Genomic DNA, 20,907 nt, shown 5'->3' on the forward strand with positions numbered 1-20,907 from the left:
GAACCACTTGGGATATATAAATAATAATATAATAAACTAGTGCCAAATTAAATCCTTCATTGAATTGCAGGTAATGAAAATGTCTTCAAGTATATTAAGATTATTGTTCTTATTGAATCAAAATGGATATATAACATTTTTGGATTGAAACTTTTCTAATGTTAAGTGCCTTTTTTAATAGCTGTCCTGCCTTGTACATTGATAGATGTACTACTGTATCTATAGCCGTAGAACACTTATATCATATGATTAATGTAGCATACTTAATCAATATCATATGATTAATGTTGCATACTTAATCAATATCATATGATTAATGTAGAAGACTTAATCAACAGCATTAATACAGGGAAATGACAGAGATAACCATACAATGCTGCTGAAATATTAAACAATATTAAACTAGTCAAGACTGTCCAAATGGTATTAACATAATTTGTGGTGTTTGTTTTTGGCCTACTTGGAGCATAAGGGGGGCTGGGTTTAAAGCAGTGGTTCTCAAAGTGGGGTCCATGGACTCTCAGGGTTCCTTGACAGGGTTCTAAATGGACCCTTACAAGTATGTAACTCTGACAGTGTACAAATGGACCTATTAGGGGCCATGATGTTCAAATAGCTCAGGGTGTTGCTCTGTGTGACAAACGGCACCCCCTGGTGGTCTACTAAAGTTAAAACCAACACTACAAACCTTGTTCTGGACATGGTAACTAACTCTTTGGCACTTAGTTTTATTGTGGCAGCTTAAAAATACAGGGAGAATAAAGACATCTAAAGCCAGCAATACATTGAAGCTGTTAGGAAACAGTATTTTTGTAGTGTTTAATATTAATTAGTTTATGTAGGTGCTTGATGGATCTTGGTAAATAGATCGAGATCCTAACCTGTGTAACTCCCTACAAGGCACAATTTGTAGTAAATCTACGAGCTCAACGCGTTGAATGATTGCATCACGACAAATTGAGCTTGTAGTCTACTATTTTAGTTTTAGTTTGTCTGTTTGTTTTAAATAGGGCTTAAGTGGTTAATGGTATGTGAATTGTAAGATAAACATGTTTTCATCAGGAAAAGGACAGTAGCAAAGCAAAGGGTAGTAAAAAAATACAATATCATGGGCTTTTTCTCCTAAAGAATTCTAAATCATGTTTGTGGCTCAAACTATGCCAAGCGTTTAAGAGCTAGTTGAAGGACTGATACAAGGGATGGATTGTGTGGCGGTGTTGCTGAACGCACAAATCAACTCTTTGTAAATGTACAGTTATGACGTGTATTGTTGGGTGTTAGAATTGTTTCACTTAAACTTAAAATGCTGTTTTCTATAAAGCCACACTCCATATTATTTGTTAAATGCCCTGCTACCCGAGATTCGAACCTGGATAAATGTATACAGCTCATGCAAGAGGCCTGTATTGGGCTTATGAGCTGTAGGCAGAACTACTTGTCAAATGTCAACCAGTAGTTGTCCTACCCAACCCCAGGGTCATATGTCTCAATAACAGTTGTGTTAGGTATGTTGTATTTATGCTCTACCATACGAGATTGGTTAAAATAATATTTTATTCATTCAAATAATTATGGATTGTAGCTTTTACTCTTTGTAGCTCAAAAAGTCTGCCACAAAGGATTACAACAGATATTTTGTGAGTGTATCCAGGAATGATGTATTGTCTGTCGCGTCTATAACCCATGTTTTTTTTTCTTTTCTCAAAACCTCAAATGAAATGAAAAACGGCGTGCTATAGTATGCCGTATGGTATGGGCTATAGCCCATGGTCAAAAATGATGAAAAACGAGGATATTCTTTTTCTCCAAAAATTCAAAAAACGATGGGCTATAACCCATGTTTTTTTTGTTTTTTTTGTTTTTTTTCAAATCCTCAAAAATGATGAGGGGCATATGTCCAAAACTGCTACTTTTTAGGATTCAAATTCAAAAGTAGCAGGTCTACATTAGACAAGTTTCGAGCTTGTAAATCTGTTACTTTTGATGCTTTTGTCTGATGTAGTATGATAAAGTAGGGCATTTTTCGACAAAAGTTAGAATATGGAGATAAGAGGTTTCTGCCTGAGAGCAACAATATCTAAATTGTGTCTAAGCAGAAAATTGTGGTTTTAAAAGGTTTGCTTTGTTTTTAAGTAGTTAACAGTTTCTCCTTCAATGTGTTTGTTTTTAATACCGTCCTGGTTGTTTTATTGCTTTCTATTCATAAGCATCACAAAATGTAAATGTACATTTCTTTATAATGTGGCACTTTTTATAAGTTTCCTATATTCACAATCAAACATATATATTTAATATAAAAATATAGAATTTACAAAGAAGGAAAAGTTATTCCTGTGCAAATGGAAGTGACTGTGGTCACTTTAAAGATGAATTAGAATTTACACTTATGCCTCTAAATAAGCTCTTATCTTGCCTTTTGGCCCAAACTCTGTGACATGTCTACTGTATGTTTCAACAGTAACTCTGTACATTCTATATTTTCCCACTGTTACTCGTTTCCAAAGACAGGAAACGTGGTACTTCTGCATGAATGTTTGTGATTGCACTTAGTATAGCTAATGTTATTGCTTTTGGCTGTTATGTATTATAATGTATTATAACATGAAACAATTATTATTACATTCAACATGTGTGTTTAAGTAGTCACCATTAGGTATAAAGGACATACTGTAAAATTTAATCTTAAATGCTGAAGTCAAAGTCAAGAAGATGTATAAAGACATTAGAGACATTAAAGATGAATGATTTACTAACAGTGTCTTGAATTAGATGCTAAATTTGAGAGATTAATTCTCAAAGCATTTCATAGTATACAACTATACATGAATCATTTTGTTTTTTTAAGATTTAAAATTTACAGTGTTGGATATTATCTATTCCTGAATTGTGTCTGACGTGAATATGTATGCTCCATTAAATAATGTTAAACATCTTTACTCTGTCCAGTACATTCTGTTTTATGAGTCTATATGGTATAATTTGTATTGTATTGTTTTGTTTTATGGCTTGGTTGAATGTTTGATTCTGATCAATCACTGAATTCAGCGGTGTGTTAACTTATTGTTGAATGATCATAATAATCAAAGATACAGAGCACCTGCTCATATCAATCTGTGCTGCTTGATTTTATGCCGTAGGCTATCCATCATTGCAGCTGTGTAGGCCTAAACAAACACACTGCAATTTAAAGCTAAACAATGCTCTCAAAAATGTTTTTGAAAACATTTGAAGTGAGATATGGACAACACAGTATTAACTGCATAATGATTCTATTTTATCAACTCTTGCCGTTATTTTTGAGGCACTGGACATGGACATGGACATGCCTGGCATAAATAAATGGAACAATTTAATTACCGTATTAAGCAATTAAATCCTTTGTTTCGTTGTTACTTTTGGGTCAATGTATTCATTGACCCAATATACAACACATAGGCTACACTACAGTATGCGTCCTACAGTACGAGTACAGTACAAGTACAGTACGAGAACAGTAGGCTACAGTACAGTATAGGCTACAGTCAGTATAAAGGCTCATACTCCAGTTTTGGTTATCACCGTTTGTGATGTCCTTAAGGATTGACCCCTGTGGTTTACCTAACTTCTAGACCAATCAGTGAACGGGGTGATAGCTCCAGAGTGAAAAGACTTGTCTGATAGTAAAAACGTAATAGTTAACTTGATAGTTATTGTGGGCTCGCCACAGCGAGCACACACTAGTTATTGCCAGTTTATATTTATTCTTTATTTATTCCGCCACTTTTTTTGGCACCTAACTACTTCCACATACTTTATGCTAGAAATTTAGTTCAAACTTCAAACTGTTCAGCTCTTTGCAGTTATTATTGCTTCAATTTGAATTTTTACAAAGTTTTATACTTTTTATACATTTTATACTTTTTAACTTTTTTTTACATTCTTTATAATGAGTCGATGGAAGTTTCAAACTTTTCAAACACATTTTCGATCGTACCAACACCACAATCGCACATGGTGTACCTCAATATCTCAGGCCACTCACAGCGAAAAAAATATTTGCATTCGACTTTTACTTTTTGCGATTTTGTTTTCGGGCATAGTTTCCCCCATTCAGGACCATTGCAATCTCCCAGTCATAGTGCTGGCAGTCTTTTACACTTCCACAGCTGAGACATATAAGGGGTTAATTACAGGGCTGAAATTAAAGTTACAAGATCTCAATGAGTTGCTCTGCGATACCTTGTGAGCTTGTAGGTCTGCTATTTGTGCAATTGGCTGGCCTTTACACAGCTCTCGCAAGGGCAAGCGCAAGCGCACGCACGCACGCACGTTCATTTTTTTTTTTTCAAAAAATAAATAAAAATAAAAATAAATTGAAAAAATAAAAAAACTTAAAAAAAAGAAAAACTTTAAAAACTTTAAAAGAATAGAAAAATAAAAAAAAGGAAAAAAGGGAAAAAAAATGAAAACTTAAAAAAAAACTTCAACCTTTCTTAAAAAGACAAACTTTTAAAAACACTTCTACAACTTCCACATACTTTATTCCGCTTTATGCTGTTATTTATGCTTAAACTATAGTTTTTACAAATGTTCATACTTTTTTTAACTTTTACTTCAGCTTTAATACATTTTCTACTTTTGTTTACAATATGCTACAGTCCCGAAATTTTGATTATGGATTTAGACCACCAATGGGAACACTATTACTCCGGTCCCCAAGTTTCAAACTTGACACAGCAATAACTTTATACATTGCATTTTACGCGAGCCCACGCAGTTTCTACAGGAACTGCTTTCTAGTTTAACTTAAACGCCCAATGCATTCTCAATGGCAAAAGCACAAACTTTGGCATGCTACTAGTCCTACATACTTACAACTAGAAACCCCATTCAAACCTATTTAGGTTCATGTTATGGTGGACATGTTTGCCTGAAAATAAATCTTTGAAATGTTTCATAGTTTTAGAAATATAGTGCTTTCAAATTTGAGACATTTATAATGGGCCTCAATGGCAGCTCTATGGCACATCAAAAGTCACTTTCACCTAGAAATTCCATTCACACTTTTTATTATTCAGCTTACTGTGGAGATACATGCTGGAACTTTTTACTTTGAAATGTTTTGTAGTTTCTGAGTTATTTAACTTAAACGCCCAATGCATTCTCTATGGCAATAGCACAAACTTTGGCATGCTACTAGTCCTACATACTTAAACCTACCAACCCCATTCTAGCCTACTTATGTTCATCTTACGGTGGACATGTTTGCCTGAAAAGGAATCTTTGTCATAGTTTTAGAAATATAGTGCTTTCAAATTTGAGACTTTTAAAACTGTTTAAGTGCCAGGGACGTAATCCCGTAATCCCGACGTCTTTGCAATGGGTGCCAAAGACGACAAGACGTAATTTCTTTTTAAAACGTCCTCTCTTTTTTTATAATGGGAGAATTGGCACTCAGAGCCTAAACTGGTGACCACCAGGTGGCGCTGAAGGAGTTACAGACTTTTTTTTCAAATCCTCAAAAATGATGAAAAACGGCGTGCTGTAGTATGCCGTACGATATGGGCTATAGCCCATGGTCCAAAATGATGAAAAACGAGGATATTATTTTTTTTCAAAAATTCAAAAAACGATGGGCTATAACCCATAGTTTTTTTCATTTTTTTCCAAATCCTCAAAAATGATGAAAAACGGCGTGCCATAGTATGCCGTATGATGTGAGCTATAGCCCATGGTCCAAAATGATGAAAAACGAGGATAAAAAAAAATTCAAAAAATTATGAAAAACGGCGTGCTATAGTATGCCGTACGGTATGGGCTATAGCCCATGGTCAAGAATGATGAAAAACGAGGATAATTATTTTTTTCAAAAATTCAAAAAACGATGGGCTATAACCCATGTTTTTATTTTTTTCAGTTTTTTTCAAAACCTCAAAAATGATGAAAAACGGCATGCTATAGTATGCCGTACGGTATGGGCTATAGCCCATGTTAAAAAATGATGAAAAACGAGGTAAAAATAAATAAATCCAAATTTCAAAAAACCATTGGCTATAACCCATGTTTTTTTTGTTTTTTTTTATCCTCAAAAAGGATGAAGAACGGCGTGCTATAGTATGCCGTACGGTATGGGCTATAGCCCATGTTAAAAAATGATGAAAAACGAGGTGAAAAAATTAATCTAAAATTCAAAAAACGATGGGCTATAACCCATGTTTTTTTTTTGTTTTTTTTTCAAAACCTCAAAAAATAATGAAAAACGGCGTGCTATAGTATGCCGTACGGTATGGGCTATAGCCCATGGTCAAGAATGATGAAAAACGAGGATAATTTTTTTTTCAAAAATTCAAAAAACGATGGGCTATAACCCATGTTTTTTTTGTTTGTTTTTTTTTATCCTCAAAAATGATGAAAAACGGCGTGCTATAGTATGCCGTACGGTATGGGCTATAGCCCATGGTCAAGAATGATGAAAAACGAGGTTAAAAAAAAATCTAAATTTCAAAAAACGATGGGCTATAACCCATGTTTTTATTTTTTTCATTTTTTTCAAAACCTCAAAAATGATGAAAAACGGCGTGCTATAGTATACCGTACGGTATGGGCTATAGCCCATGTTCAAAAATGATGAAAAACGAGGTAATTTTTTTTTTCTAAATTTCAAAAAACGATGGGCTATAACCCATGTTTTTTTTCTTCATTTTTTTCAAAACCTCAAAAATGATGAAAAACGGCGTGCTATAGTATGCCGTACGGTATGGGCTATAGCCCATGGTCAAGAATGATGAAAAATGAGGATTAAAAAAAATTCAAAAAACGATGGGCTATAACCCATGTTTTTTTTTCTTCATTTTTTTCAAATCCTCAAAAATGATGAAAAACGGCACGCTATAGTTTGCCGTATGGTATGGGCTATAGCCCATGTTCAAAAATGATGAAAAACGAGGTTAAAAAAAAAATCCAATTTTCAAAAAACGATGGGCTATAACCCATGTTTTTTTTCCTTTTTTTTTTTAAATCCTCAAAAATGATGAAAAACGGCATGCTATAGTATGCCGTACGGCATGGGCTATAGCCCATGGTCAAGAATGATGAAAAACGAGGATAAAAAAAAAATCTAAAATTCTAAAAACGATGGGCTATAACCCATGTTTTTTTTTGTTTTTTTTTTTTTTTTCAAATCCTCAGAAATGATGAAAAACGGCGTGCTATAGTATGCTGTACGGTATGGGCTATAGCCCATGGTCAAGAATGATGAAAGACGAGGATAAAAAAAAATCTAAAATTAAAAAAACGATGGGCTATAACCAGGGGGGCAGTCAGCCAGATATTTCGTGAAGCCTCATCGGTAGTTCATATAATGGCCTGTTGTGGCGCTGGACTGGACCCAAAAAGCCCCATATACTCCATAGAGGCCCATGTATTTTGGCCCAACTTCACCTAGACTGTATTACCTTAATAAACATGGTCATGAATACTTTCTTCTTCCAGTCACTAGTTTAAAGTCTCATTTCTAATGTCATAATATTCTTTTTGGAAAATTATGGTCCCATTAATTAAAAAAATGACCATAAAGAAAAAAAAACATCGCGTATGTTCTGAGGGGCGTGGCTACCGTTACAGTCTATGATCGGGATTCCCCTCCCACTCGAGTCAAAATAAAAACCAACGGAGAAGAAGGGGGGAAGTCCCGCCTCGTTGTCTGGGCAGCCAATGGCCAGCTGGTCCAAAACGGAGCCAGCCAATGGCCAGCTGGTACCAAACGGATCTAGAAAGATGGCGACTTACAGTGCAGGAATAACAGGCTTCATTTTACGTCCATGTTAGACCCGGCGAACGCTTTGTCCATATTTTTTACAGTCTATGGCTATAACCCATGCTTTCATTTTTTTCATTTTTTTCAAAACCTCAAAAATGATGAAAAACGGCGTGCTATAGTATGCCGTACGGTATGGGGTATAGCCCATGTTCAAAAATGATGAAAAACGAGGTTAAAAAAAAAATCCAAATAAAAAAACGATGGGCTATAAATAACCCATGTTTTTCTTTTTTAATTTTTCTCAAATCCTCAAAAATGATGAAAAAAGGCATGCTATAGTATGCCGTACGGTATGGGCTATAACCCATGTTCAAAAATGATGAAAAACGAGGTTAAAAAAAATAAATCCAATTTAAAAAAAACGATGGGCTATAACCCATGTTTGTTTGTTTTTTCATTTTTTTCAAATCCTCAAAAATGTCTCAAATTTGAAAGCACTATATTTCTAAAACTATGAAACATTTCAAAGATTCCTTTTCAGGCAAACATGTCCACCGTAAGATGAACCTAAGTAGGCTAGAATGGGGTTGCTAGGTGTAAGTATGTAGGACTAGTAGCATGCCAAAGTTTGTGCTATTGCCATAGAGAATGCATTGGGCGTTTAAGTTAAATAACTCATAAACTACAAAACATAAAAATAAAAAAAAGTTCCAGCATGTGTCTCCACAGTAAGCTGAATAATAAAAAGTGTGAATGGAGTTTCTAGGTGAAAGTGACTTTTGACGTGCCTATAGAGCTGCCATTGAGCCCCATGTTAAATGTCTCAAATTTGAAAGCACTATATTTCTAAAACTATGAAACATTTCAAAGATTCCTTTTCAGGCAAACATGTCCACCGTAAGATGAACCCAAGTAGGCTAGAATGGGGTTGCTAGGTGTAAGTATGTAGGACTAGTAGCATTCCAAATTTTGTGCTATTGCCATAGAGAATGCATTGGGCGTTTAAGTTAAATAACTCATAAACTACAAAACATAAAAATAAAAAAAAGTTCCAGCATGTGTCTCCACAGTAAGCTGAATAATAAAAAGTGTGGATGGAGTTTCTAGGTGAAAGTGACTTTTGACGTGCCTATAGAGCTGCCATTGAGCCCCATGTTAAATGTCTCAAATTTGAAAGCACTATATTTCTAAAACTATGAAACATTTCAAAGATTCCTTTTCAGGCAAACATGTCCACCGTAAGATGAACCTAAGTAGGCTAGAATGGGGTTGCTAGGTGTAAGTATGTAGGACTAGTAGCATGCCAATTTTTTTGCTATTGCCATAGAGAATGCATTGTGTTGCGGAGGATGAGAGGAATGCTCTCATCCTCCGCAACACCCATTCTCATACACCGCGATACACCGCGAGGATATGGGCTATAGCCAATATCGTACGGCATACTATACTGTAGCACGCCGTTTTTCATCATTTTTGAGGATTTGGAAAAAATTAAAAAATTAAAAAAACGATGGGTTATAGCCCATTGTTTTTTTTAATTTTTGAAAAAAATAATATCCTCGTTTTTCATCATTTTGGACCATGGGCTATAGCCCATATCGTACGGCATACTATAGCACGCCGTTTTTCATCATTTTTGAGGATTTGAAACAAATTAAAAAATGAAAAAAACGATGGGTTATAGCCAATCGTTTTTTTAATTTTTAATTTCTTTTTTAATCCTCGTTTTTCATCATTTTGGACCATGGGCTATAGCCCATATCGTACGGCATACTATAGCACGCCGTTTTTCATCATTTTTGAGGATTTGAAAAAAATGAAAAAATGAAAAAAACGATGGGTTATAGCCCATCGTTTTTTGAATTTTTGAAAAAAAGAAAATCCTCGTTTTTCATCATTTTGGACCATGGGCTATAGCCCATATCGTACGGCCTACTATAGCACGCCGTTTTTCATCATTTTTGAGGATTTGGAAAAAAAATTAAAATAAAAAAAACGATGGGTTATAGCCCATTGTTTTTTTTAGTTTTTGAAAAAAATAATATCCTCGTTTTTCATCATTTTGGACCATGGGCTATAGCCCATATCGTACGGCATACTATAGCACGCCGTTTTTCATCATTTTTGAGGATTTGAAAAGAATGAAAAAATGAAAAAAACGATGGGTTATAGCCCATCGTTTTTTGAATTTTTGAAAAAAAAAATAATCCTCGTTTTTCATCATTTTGGACCATGGGCTATAGCCCATATCGTACGGCCTACTATAGCACGCCGTTTTTCATCATTTTTGAGGATTTGAAAAAATAAATAAATAAATAAAAAACGATGGGTTATAGCCCATCGTTTTTTAATTTTAGATTTCTTTTTTAATCCTCGTTTTTCATCATATTGGACCATGGGCTATAGCCCATATCGTACGGCATACTATAGCACGCCGTTTTTCATTATTTTTGAGGTTTTGAAAAAATAATAATAATAAAAAAACGATGGGTTGTAGCCCATCGTTTATTTTTTATTTTTTTTAACCTCGTTTTTCATCATTTTGGACCATATCGTACGGCATACTATAGCACGCCGTTTTTCATCATTTTTGCCATTGAGCCCCATTGTAAATTTGAAAGCACTATATTTCTAAAACTATGAAACATTTCAAAGATTCCTTTTCAGGCAAACATGTCCACCGTAAGATGAACCTAAGTAGGCTAGAATGGGGTTGCTAGGTGTAAGTATGTAGGACTAGTAGCATTCCAAATTTTGTGCTATTGCCATAGAGAATGCATTGGGCGTTTAAGTTAAATAACTCATAAACTACAAAACATAAAAATAAAAAAAAGTACCAGCATGTGTCTCCACAGTAAGCTGAATAATAAAAAGTGTGAATGGAGTTTCTAGGTGAAAGTGACTTTTGACGTGCCTATAGAGCTGCCATTGAGCCCCATGTTAAATGTCTCAAATTTGAAAGCACTATATTTCTAAAACTATGAAACATTTCAAAGATTCCTTTTCAGGCAAACATGTCCACCGTATAGATGAACCTAAGTAGGCTAGAATTGGGTTGCTAGGTGTAAGTATGTAGGACTAGTAGCATTCCATATTTTGTGCTATTGCCATAGAGAATGCATTGGGCGTTTAAGCTAAATAACTCATAAACTACAAAACATAAAATTTAAAAAAAAGTACCAGCATGTGTCTCCACAGTAAGCTGAATAATAAAAAGTGTGAATGGAGTTTCTAGGTGAAAGTGACTTTTGACGTGCCTATAGAGCTGCCATTGAGCCCCATGTTAAATGTCTCAAATTTGAAAGCACTATATTTCTAAAACTATGAAACATTTCAAAGATTCCTATTCAGGCAAACATGTCCACCGTAAGATGAACCTAAGTAGGCTAGAATGGGGTTGCTAGGTGTAAGTATGTAGGACTAGTAGCATGCCAAATTTTGTGCTATTGCCATAGAGAATGCATTGGGCGTTTAAGTTAAATAACTCATAAACTACAAAACATAAAAAAAAAAAAAAGTACCAGCATGTGTCTCCACAGTAAGCTGAATAATAAAAAGTGTGAATGGAGTTTCTAGGTGAAAGTGACTTTTGACGTGCCTATAAAGCTGCCATTGAGCCCCATGTTAAATGTCTCAAATTTGAAAGCACTATATTTCTAAAACTATGAAACATTTCAAAGATTCCTTTTCAGGCAAACATGTCCACCGTAAGATGAACCTAAGTAGGCTAGAATGGGGTTGCTAGGTGTAAGTATGTAGGACTAGTAGCATGCCAAATTTTGTGCTATTGCCATAGAGAATGCATTGTGTTGCGGAGGATGAGAGGAATGCTCTCATCCTCCGCAACACCCATTCTCATACACCGCTATACACCGCGAGGATATGGGCTATAGCCAATATCGTACGGCATACTATACTGTAGCACGCCGTTTTTCATCATTTTTGAGGATTTGGAAAAAATTAAAAAATTAAAAAAACGATGGGTTATAGCCCATTGTTTTTTTTAATTTTTGAAAAAAATAATATCCTCGTTTTTCATCATTTTGGACCATGGGCTATAGCCGATATCGTACGGCATACTATAGCACGCCGTTTTTCATCATTTTTGAGGATTTGAAAAAAATGAAAAAAAACGATGGGTTATAGCCCATCGTTTTTTGAATTTTGAATTTATTTTTTAATCCTCGTTTTTCATCATTTTGGACCATGGGCTATAGCCCATATCGTACGGCATACTATAGCACGCCGTTTTTCATCATTTTTGAGGATTTGAAAAAAATGAAAAAATGAAAAAAACGATGGGTTATAGCCCATCGTTTTTTGAATTTTTGAAAAAAAAAATTAATCCTCGTTTTTCATCATTTTGGACCATGGGCTATAGCCCATATCGTACGGCCTACTATAGCACGCCGTTTTTCATCATTTTTGAGGATTTGAAAAAAAAAAAAAAAAAAAAACGATGGGTTATAGCCCATTGTTTTTTTTAGTTTTTGAAAAAAATAATATCCTCGTTTTTCATAATTTTGGACCATGGGCTATAGCCCATATCGTACGGCATACTATAGCACGCCGTTTTTCATCATTTTTGAGGATTTGAAAAGAATGAAAAAATGAAAAAAACGATGGGTTATAGCCCATCGTTTTTTGAATTTTTGAAAAAAAAATTAATCCTCGTTTTTCATCATTTTGGACCATGGGCTATAGCCCATATCGTACGGCCTACTATAGCACGCCGTTTTTCATCATTTTTGAGGATTTGAAAAAATAAATAAATAAATAAAAAACGATGGGTTATAGCCCATCGTTTTTTAATTTTAGATTTCTTTTTTAATCCTCGTTTTTCATCATATTGGACCATGGGCTATAGCCCATATCGTACGGCATACTATAGCACGCCGTTTTTCATTATTTTTGAGGTTTTGAAAAAATAATAATAATAAAAAAACGATGGGTTGTAGCCCATCGTTTATTTTTTATTTTTTTTAACCTCGTTTTTCATCATTTTGGACCATATCGTACGGCATACTATAGCACGCCGTTTTTCATCATTTTTGCCATTGAGCCCCATTGTAAATTTGAAAGCACTATATTTCTAAAACTATGAAACATTTCAAAGATTCCTTTTCAGGCAAACATGTCCACCGTAAGATGAACCTAAGTAGGCTAGAATGGGGTTGCTAGGTGTAAGTATGTAGGACTAGTAGCATTCCAAATTTTGTGCTATTGCCATAGAGAATGCATTGGGCGTTTAAGTTAAATAACTCATAAACTACAAAACATAAAAATAAAAAAAAGTACCAGCATGTGTCTCCACAGTAAGCTGAATAATAAAAAGTGTGAATGGAGTTTCTAGGTGAAAGTGACTTTTGACGTGCCTATAGAGCTGCCATTGAGCCCCATGTTAAATGTCTCAAATTTGAAAGCACTATATTTCTAAAACTATGAAACATTTCAAAGATTCCTTTTCAGGCAAACATGTCCACCGTATAGATGAACCTAAGTAGGCTAGAATTGGGTTGCTAGGTGTAAGTATGTAGGACTAGTAGCATTCCATATTTTGTGCTATTGCCATAGAGAATGCATTGGGCGTTTAAGCTAAATAACTCATAAACTACAAAACATAAAATTTAAAAAAAGTACCAGCATGTGTCTCCACAGTAAGCTGAATAATAAAAAGTGTGAATGGAGTTTCTAGGTGAAAGTGACTTTTGACGTGCCTATAGAGCTGCCATTGAGCCCCATGTTAAATGTCTCAAATTTGAAAGCACTATATTTCTAAAACTATGAAACATTTCAAAGATTCCTATTCAGGCAAACATGTCCACCGTAAGATGAACCTAAGTAGGCTAGAATGGGGTTGCTAGGTGTAAGTATGTAGGACTAGTAGCATGCCAAATTTTGTGCTATTGCCATAGAGAATGCATTGGGCGTTTAAGTTAAATAACTCATAAACTACAAAACATAAAAAAAAAAAAAAAGTACCAGCATGTGTCTCCACAGTAAGCTGAATAATAAAAAGTGTGAATGGAGTTTCTAGGTGAAAGTGACTTTTGACGTGCCTATAAAGCTGCCATTGAGCCCCATGTTAAATGTCTCAAATTTGAAAGCACTATATTTCTAAAACTATGAAACATTTCAAAGATTCCTTTTCAGGCAAACATGTCCACCGTAAGATGAACCTAAGTAGGCTAGAATGGGGTTGCTAGGTGTAAGTATGTAGGACTAGTAGCATGCCAAATTTTGTGCTATTGCCATAGAGAATGCATTGTGTTGCGGAGGATGAGAGGAATGCTCTCATCCTCCGCAACACCCATTCTCATACACCGCTATACACCGCGAGGATATGGGCTATAGCCAATATCGTACGGCATACTATACTGTAGCACGCCGTTTTTCATCATTTTTGAGGATTTGGAAAAAATTAAAAAATTAAAAAAACGATGGGTTATAGCCCATTGTTTTTTTTAATTTTTGAAAAAAATAATATCCTCGTTTTTCATCATTTTGGACCATGGGCTATAGCCGATATCGTACGGCATACTATAGCACGCCGTTTTTCATCATTTTTGAGGATTTGAAAAAAATGAAAAAATGAAAAAAAACGATGGGTTATAGCCCATCGTTTTTTGAATTTTGAATTTATTTTTTAATCCTCGTTTTTCATCATTTTGGACCATGGGCTATAGCCCATATCGTACGGCATACTATAGCACGCCGTTTTTCATCATTTTTGAGGATTTGAAAAAAATGAAAAAATGAAAAAAACGATGGGTTATAGCCCATCGTTTTTTGAATTTTTGAAAAAAAAAATTAATCCTCGTTTTTCATCATTTTGGACCATGGGCTATAGCCCATATCGTACGGCCTACTATAGCACGCCGTTTTTCATCATTTTTGAGGATTTGAAAAAAAAAAAAAAAAAAAAAACGATGGGTTATAGCCCATTGTTTTTTAATTTTTGATTTTTTTTTAATCCTCGTTTTTCATCATATTGGACCATGGGCTATAGCCCATATCGTACGGCATACTATAGCACGCCGTTTTTCATCATTTTTGAGGATTTAAAAAAAATGAAAAAATGAAAAAAACGATGGGTTATAGCCCATCGTTTTTTGAATTTTTGAAAAAAAAATTAATCTTCGTTTTTCATCATTTTGGACCATGGGCTATAGCCCATATCGTACGGCCTACTATAGCACGCCGTTTTTCATCATTTTTGAGGATTTGGAAAAAAAAAAAAAAAAAAAAAAAAACGATGGGTTATAGCCCATTGTTTTTTTTAATTTTTGAAAAAAATAATATCCTCGTTTTTCATCATTTTGGACCATGGGCTATAGCCCATATCGTACGGCATACTATAGCACGCCGTTTTTCATCATTTTTGAGGATTTGAAAAAAATTAAAAAATGAAAAAAACGATGGGTTATAGCCCGTCGTTTTTTTAATTTTGAATTTCTTTTTTAATCCTCGTTTTTCATCATTTTGGACCATGGGCTATAGCCCATATCGTACGGCATACTATAGCACGCCGTTTTTCATCATTTTTGAGGATTTGAAAAAAATGAAAAAATGAAAAAAACGATGGGTTATAGCCCATCGTTTTTTGAATTTTTGAAAAAAAAAATTAATCCTCGTTTTTCATCATTTTGGACCATGGGCTATAGCCCATATCGTACGGCCTACTATAGCACGCCGTTTTTCATCATTTTTGAGGATTTGAAAAAAAAAAAAAAAAAAAAAACGATGGGTTATAGCCCATTGTTTTTTAATTTTTGATTTTTTTTTAATCCTCGTTTTTCATCATATTGGACCATGGGCTATAGCCCATATCGTACGGCATACTATAGCACGCCGTTTTTCATCATTTTTGAGGATTTAAAAAAAATGAAAAAATGAAAAAAACGATGGGTTATAGCCCATCGTTTTTTGAATTTTTGAAAAAAAAAAAAATCTTCGTTTTTCATCATTTTGGACCATGGGCTATAGCCCATATCGTACGGCCTACTATAGCACGCCGTTTTTCATCATTTTTGAGGATTTGGAAAAAAAAAAAAAAAAAAAAAAAAACGATGGGTTATAGCCCATTGTTTTTTTTAATTTTTGAAAAAAATAATATCCTCGTTTTTCATCATTTTGGACCATGGGCTATAGCCCATATCGTACGGCATACTATAGCACGCCGTTTTTCATCATTTTTGAGGATTTGAAAAAAATGAAAAAATGAAAAAAACGATGGGTTATAGCCCGTCGTTTTTTTAATTTTGAATTTCTTTTTTAATCCTCGTTTTTCATCATTTTGGACCATGGGCTATAGCCCATATCGTACGGCATACTATAGCACGCCGTTTTTCATCATTTTTGAGGATTTGAAAAAAAAAAAAAAAAAAAAAACGATGGGTTATAGCCCATTGTTTTTTAATTTTTGATTTTTTTTTAATCCTCGTTTTTCATCATATTGGACCATGGGCTATAGCCCATATCGTACAGCATACTATAGCACGCCGTTTTTCATCATTTTTGAGGATTTAAAAAAAATGAAAAAATGAAAAAAACGATGGGTTATAGCCCATCGTTTTTTGAATTTTTGAAAAAAAAAATAATCTTCGTTTTTCATCATTTTGGACCATGGGCTATAGCCCATATCGTACGGCCTACTATAGCACGCCGTTTTTCATCATTTTTGAGGATTTGGAAAAAAAAAAAAAAAAAAAAAAAAACGATGGGTTATAGCCCATTGTTTTTTTTAATTTTTGAAAAAAATAATATCCTCGTTTTTCATCATTTTGGACCATGGGCTATAGCCCATATCGTACGGCATACTATAGCACGCCGTTTTTCATCATTTTTGAGGATTTGAAAAAAATGAAAAAATGAAAAAAACGATGGGTTATAGCCCGTCGTTTTTTTAATTTTGAATTTCTTTTTTAATCCTCGTTTTTCATCATTTTGGACCATGGGCTATAGCCCATATCGTACGGCATATTATAGCACGCCGTTTTTCATCATTTTTGAGGATTTGAAAAAAAGTGAAAAAATGAAAAAAACGATGGGTTATAGCCCATCGTTTTTTGAATTTTTGAAAAAAAAATTATCCTCGTTTTTCATCATTTTGGACCATGGGCTATAGCCCATATCGTACGGCATACTATAGCACGCCGTTTTTCATCATTTTTGAGGATTTGAAAAAAATGAAAAAAAACGATGGGTTATAGCCCATTGTTTTTTAATTTTTGATTTTTTTTTTAATCCTCGTTTTTCATCATATTGGACCATGGGCTATAGCCCATATCGTACGGCATACTATAGCACGACGTTTTTCATCATTTTTGAGGTTTTGAAAAAAAAATAATAATAATAAAACGATGGGTTGTAGCCCATCGTTTTTTTTTTCTTTTTTTTAACCTCGTTTTTCATCATTTTGGACCATATCGTACGGCATACTATAGCACGCCGTTTTTCATCATTTTTGCCATTGAGCCCCATTGTAAATTTGAAAGCACTATATTTATAAAACTATGAAACATTTCAAAGATTCCTTTTCAGGCAAACATGTCCACCGTAAGATGAACCTAAGTAGGCTAGAATGGGGTTGCTAGGTGTAAGTATGTAGGACTAGTAGCATTCCAAATTTTGTGCTATTGCCATAGAGAATGCATTGGGCGTTTAAGTTAAATAACTCATAAACTACAAAACATAAAAATAAAAAAAAGTTCCAGCATGTGTCTCCACAGTAAGCTGAATAATAAAAAGTGTGAATGGAGTTTCTAGGTGAAAGTGACTTTTGACGTGCCTATAGAGCTGCCATTGAGCCCCATGTTAAATGTCTCAAATTTGAAAGCACTATATTTCTAAAACTATGAAACATTTCAAAGATTCCTTTTCAGGCAAACATGTCCACCGTAAGATGAACCTAAGTAGGCTAGAATGGGGTTGCTAGGTGTAAGTATGTAGGACTAGTAGCATTCCAAATTTTGTGCTATTGCCATAGAGAATGCATTGGGCGTTTAAGTTAAATAACTCATAAACTACAAAACATAAAAATAAAAAAAAGTTCCAGCATGTGTCTCCACAGTAAGCTGAATAATAAAAAGTGTGAATGGAGTTTCTAGGTGAAAGTGACTTTTGACGTGCCTATAGAGCTGCCATTGAGCCCCATGTTAAATGTCTCAAATTTGAAAGCACTATATTTCTAAAACTATGAAACATTTCAAAGATTCCTTTTCAGGCAAACATGTCCACCGTAAGATGAACCTAAGTAGGCTAGAATGGGGTTGCTAGGTGTAAGTATGTAGGACTAGTAGCATTCCAAATTTTGTGCTATTGCCATAGAGAATGCATTGGGCGTTTAAGTTAAATAACTCATAAACTACAAAACATAAAAATAAAAAAAAGTTCCAGCATGTGTCTCCACAGTAAGCTGAATAATATAAAGTGTGAATGGAGTTTCTAGGTGAAAGTGACTTTTGACGTGCCTATAGAGCTGCCATTGAGCCCCATGTTAAATGTCTCAAATTTTAAAGCACTATATTTCTAAAACTATGAAACATTTCAAAGATTCCTTTTCAGGCAAACATGTCCACCGTAAGATGAACCTAAGTAGGCTAGAATGGGGTTGCTAGGTGTAAGTATGTAGGACTAGTAGCATGCCAAATTTTGTGCTATTGCCATAGAGAATGCATTGGGCGTTTAAGTTAAATAACTCATAAACTACAAAACATAAAAATAAAAAAAAGTCCCAGCATGTGTCTCCACAGTAAGCTGAATAATAAAAAGTGTGAATGGAGTTTCTAGGTGAAAGTGACTTTTGACGTGCCTATAGAGCTGCCATTGAGCCCCATGTTAAATGTCTCAAATTTGAAAGCACTATATTTCTAAAACTATGAAACATTTCAAAGATTCCTTTTCAGGCAAACATGTCCACCGTAAGATGAACCTAAGTAGGCTAGAATGGGGTTGCTAGGTGTAAGTATGTAGGACTAGTAGCATTCCAAATTTTGTGCTATTGCCATAGAGAATGCATTGGGCGTTTAAGTTAAATAACTCATAAACTACAAAACATAAAAATAAAAAAAAGTTCCAGCATGTGTCTCCACAGTAAGCTGAATAATAAAAAGTGTGAATGGAGTTTCTAGGTGAAAGTGACTTTTGACGTGCCTATAGAGCTGCCATTGAGCCCCATGTTAAATGTCTCAAATTTGAAAGCACTATATTTCTAAAACTATGAAACATTTCAAAGATTCCTTTTCAGGCAAACATGTCCACCGTAAGATGAACCTAAGTAGGCTAGAATGGGGTTGCTAGGTGTAAGTATGTAGGACTAGTAGCATTCCAAATGTTGTGCTATTGCCATAGAGAATGCATTGGGCGTTTAAGTTAAATAACTCATAAACTACAAAACATAAAAATAAAAAAAAGTCCCAGCATGTGTCTCCACAGTAAGCTGAATAATAAAAAGTGTGAATGGAGTTTCTAGGTGAAAGTGACTTTTGACGTGCCTATAGAGCTGCCATTGAGCCCCATGTTAAATGTCTCAAATTTGAAAGCACTATATTTCTAAAACTATGAAACATTTCAAAGATTCCTTTTCAGGCAAACATGTCCACCGTAAGATGAACCTAAGTAGGCTAGAATGGGGTTGCTAGGTGTAAGTATGTAGGACTAGTAGCATTCCAAATTTTGTGCTATTGCCATAGAGAATGCATTGGGCGTTTAAGTTAAATAACTCATAAACTACAAAACATTAAAAAAAAAAAAAGTTCCAGCATGTGTCTCCACAGTAAGCTGAATAATAAAAAGTGTGAATGGAGTTTCTAGGTGAAAGTGACTTTTGACGTGCCTATAGAGCTGCCATTGAGCCCCATGTTAAATGTCTCAAATTTGAAAGCACTATATTTCTAAAACTATGAAACATTTCAAAGATTCCTTTTCAGGCAAACATGTCCACCGTAAGATGAACCTAAGTAGGCTAGAATGGGGTTGCTAGGTGTAAGTATGTAGGACTAGTAGCATTCCAAATGTTGTGCTATTGCCATAGAGAATGCATTGGGCGTTTAAGTTAAATAACTCATAAACTACAAAACATAAAAATAAAAAAAAGTCCCAGCATGTGTCTCCACAGTAAGCTGAATAATAAAAAGTGTGAATGGAGTTTCTAGGTGAAAGTGACTTTTGACGTGCCTATAGAGCTGCCATTGAGCCCCATGTTAAATGTCTCAAATTTGAAAGCACTATATTTCTAAAACTATGAAACATTTCAAAGATTCCTTTTCAGGCAAACATGTCCACCGTAAGATGAACCTAAGTAGGCTAGAATGGGGTTGCTAGGTGTAAGTATGTAGGACTAGTAGCATTCCAAATTTTGTGCTATTGCCATAGAGAATGCATTGGGCGTTTAAGTTAAATAACTCATAAACTACAAAACATAAAAATAAAAAAAAGTTCCAGCATGTGTCTCCACAGTAAGCTGAATAATAAAAAGTGTGAATGGAGTTTCTAGGTGAAAGTGACTTTTGACGTGCCTATAGAGCTGCCATTGAGCCCCATGTTAAATGTCTCAAATTTGAAAGCACTATATTTCTAAAACTATGAAACATTTCAAAGATTCCTTTTCAGGCAAACATGTCCACCGTAAGATGAACCTAAGTAGGCTAGAATGGGGTTGCTAGGTGTAAGTATGTAGGACTAGTAGCATTCCAAATTTTGTGCTATTGCCATAGAGAATGCATTGGGCGTTTAAGTTAAATAACTCATAAACTACAAAACATAAAAATAAAAAAAAGTCCCAGCATGTGTCTCCACAGTAAGCTGAATAATAAAAAGTGTGAATGGAGTTTCTAGGTGAAAGTGACTTTTGACGTGCCTATAGAGCTGCCATTGAGCCCCATGTTAAATGTCTCAAATTTGAAAGCACTATATTTCTAAAACTATGAAACATTTCAAAGATTCCTTTTCAGGCAAACATGTCCACCGTAAGATGAACCTAAGTAGGCTAGAATGGGGTTGCTAGGTGTAAGTATGTAGGACTAGTAGCATTCCAAATTTTGTGCTATTGCCATAGAGAATGCATTGGGCGTTTAAGTTAAATAACTCATAAACTACAAAACAGAAAAATAAAAAAAAGTTCCAGCATGTGTCTCCACAGTAAGCTGAATAATAAAAAGTGTGAATGG

The sequence above is a fragment of the Protomyctophum parallelum genome, assembly GCF_964188405.1.
Source record: "Protomyctophum parallelum genome assembly, chromosome: 14".
Lineage (NCBI taxonomy): Eukaryota > Metazoa > Chordata > Actinopteri > Myctophiformes > Myctophidae > Protomyctophum > Protomyctophum parallelum.